Source organism: Triticum dicoccoides, chromosome 7B (genome assembly GCF_002162155.2).
Source record: "Triticum dicoccoides isolate Atlit2015 ecotype Zavitan chromosome 7B, WEW_v2.0, whole genome shotgun sequence".
NCBI classification, from domain to species: Eukaryota; Viridiplantae; Streptophyta; class Magnoliopsida; order Poales; family Poaceae; genus Triticum; species Triticum dicoccoides.
In genome coordinates this window covers 571,411,446-571,414,308 of record NC_041393.1, presented here as the reverse complement: position 1 = coordinate 571,414,308, position 2,863 = coordinate 571,411,446, and the positions used below count along the sequence as shown (strand labels likewise).

The window sequence follows — 2,863 nt, the reverse complement described above, 5'->3', positions numbered from 1 at the left end:
AAATTACACTGGCCGGAGCCTGCTCATAGATGTAGTATGCGAGACGAAAGGAGAAGCATGGGCGAGTGGGATGGGATCATGGGAAGGAGGGCAATACATTGTGGGTAGAGGATGAGGGCAAGGGGTAGTAAAATAGGAGACGCCGAGCGTCAAACAGGAGCAGAGTAAACGGCGGCTGTTACTGGCGAATGGCGATTGGAAGGAGAAGAAGCGAGAGGGACGGGCCGTAGTGGAGATTCATAATTTCGTATGGAAGGGAAGCGTCAACGGCCGACTGTAGAGGGCTTTCTTTTCTATCGTTCAGCACGCTCTCTAGAAAGGACGTGGGACCTACAGATGACATGGCCTAACAAAATAATAGAAAAACAATGACGTGGCATACATGATGAGGTGGATAGCCTGCATGTTTAGAGAAATAGGATAATGGGGATGAACTATTTAGGTAATATAGATTATAGATTATAATTGGGTTGGGGTCTTTGGCTATACGTGATAGACTGATTTTTAAACTCAAAACAAAATTATCAAAGCATGAAAGTTAGCAATAGCAAACTAGTAGCAAAAGAAACGAATATCCAATTCCGAGCCCGGCTCATCTGCACCCGGTAAATAAACAATTCATAAAAATACAAAAAAGAATTCAGAAAAATCCAAAAAATTTATGCAAGATAGATAATTTGGTGCGTAAGGTGCGCTTCAAAGAAGAAATAATGCTTGTGCTATGGGTACAAAACAGTAATGCAACATAAAATTTGAATTCAAACTTGGCAGGGGCAGCGCGGACGCGTAAACCCCTCTATCACAAATTATAACGTCCACTCTCCCATCAACGAGAGAGGGTAGATCAACACATTCATCATGTGCAATGTGAGTCATTGATCTAGGCCATGAGCCTTATTGATCATCCATTGACAACGTCCAGGTAAGTAAGTTTCAAAATTGTCATACACTTCATTTATATACACGTCTTACCCAAGCTCATCTTCTTAATCTTTCAATATGGGACTATATTAAAAGTAATTACCCTGGCTCTTAGTCTCAATCGATCAAACATTGGGCCTAATATTTTTTGACACATCGTTCTCCGAAGAGCCCAAGGACCCAATGGCCCAGTTGCATCTAGCCCATTATCACAAAGCCATGGTAGGATATTGCACCTCTTAATAGTATTGCAAAAACGACACCCGCGTTGCTCCTGCGGCAGCTCGGGTGAAACCCCAGCCCACCGCCGCCCCCTCCCCGCGCCTCCTTCCCCCTCGCCGCCGCCGAAAGATGCCGGCGGACTAAGCCCGCCCGGAAGACGGCGGCGGCTGGGAGCTCCTTCGCGCGCCCGTGCGTTATGTGGTGGGGGAGGCTCCACCCTCCTGTTCTGATATCTCCGCTCTAGCGACTTGCGTCTCCCCTGGCGCGATTTGGCGGCCCCGATGGCGTGCTCTTGTGGATCTGGCGGCCCCCTGGCGCGGTCCAATGGTGGTGGCCTTGGGTGCTCGTCTCTACCCTTCAGTTCCCGCCGGGCCGGTGTGGCGGGCGGTGGCCAGGGCTGCGATTGCTCCTGGTGTACACCCTTTGGATGCAGACGGCGGCCAGCTGCACGGTGCTGCGGTGTGGATCTGGGAGGTTTCTAATTCTGGTCGGGCGGCTGGATGCAAGCTGCCGGCGATGGTTGGTGGTGAGAATGAGATTGTGGTGGCTCTGGTGGACAGTCGGTGCAACGGCTTTGCCGGAGAGGTGTGCGGGCTAGCGGGGGCATGGTGCGTGGGGGTGTAGTGTTAGGCGGCGCTCCAGGCGAAAGCTTGCCGGCCAACGATGATTGCGGCCGCGGGCGCCTTGCACCTTCTTGGAGGCGTTGTCGCAGAGTTCACCCCCTGCACACTCTTGGATTCAGTTCTTAGGGTGAAAGCCTATGGCCCAGTCGGGTCGGGCGACGGCATCGGCGTCGTAGCTTCCCTCTTTGGGGCGTCGTCTGGAAGACCTTTCGATCTCGTTCGTGCTCTCCATGTGCTAGACGCTCACGACGGTCTGGTCGGCTGGTGCCCAACCGGTAATGTGGTGGTGTGGCATCTAGTTTGGCAGCGATGATGATGGCCAGCGGTGCAGGGTCGCGGCAGGGTTTCGGTTGTCGGCTCCTCCCCGACGTGCTCGATAGGTCTCTTCTACGTCTCGCCATGCCGTCGCGGATTCAGAGCTGCCTTGGAGTGCTAGGTGGTGACAATGACAAGTGTCTAGTGGTCTTCGTGTTGGGGAACACAGTAATTTCAAAAAAAAAATCTACGATCACGCAAGATCTATCTAGGTGATGCATAGCAACGAGAGAGGAGAGTGTGTCCACGTACCCTCGTAGACCGAAAGTGGAAGCGTTTCAATAACGCGGTTGATGTAGTCGTACTTCTTCGCGATCCAACCGATCAAGTACCGAACGCACGACACCTCCGCGTTCAGCACACGTTCAGCTTGATGACGTCCCTCGTACTGTTGATCCAGTTGAGGCCTAGGGAGAGTTTCGTTAGCATGATGGCGTGGCGACGATGATGATGAAGTTATCGGCACAGGACTTCGCCTAAGCACTACGACGATATGAACGAGGTGTGTAACTGTGGAGGGGGCACCGCACACGGCTAAAAGATCAAGTTGAGTTTCTATGGGGTGCCCCTGGCCACGTATATAAAGGAGGGAGGGAATAGGTGGTCGGCCCAAGGGGGGCGCGCCAGGTGTGGGGAATCCTACTAGGAGTCCCCTCCTCTTTCCTATTCCTAGTAGGAGAAGGAGGGAAGGAGGAAGAGGGGAGAAGGAAGGAGGGGGGCGCCGCCCCCTCCTAGTCCAATTCAGACCAGCCCATGGGGGGGGGGCGCAGCTACCCCTTGAG

General features: G+C 53.0%; 1 non-coding gene across 1 annotated transcript; it reads right to left on the bottom strand.

The window, feature by feature from the left end:
• Positions 1-769: 769 nt before the first annotated feature.
• Positions 770-930, bottom strand: LOC119342254. Its single transcript, XR_005165491.1, has one exon. It is a non-coding gene; the product is annotated as a U1 spliceosomal RNA (small nuclear RNA).
• Between the last annotated feature and the right edge of the window lie 1,933 nt (positions 931-2,863).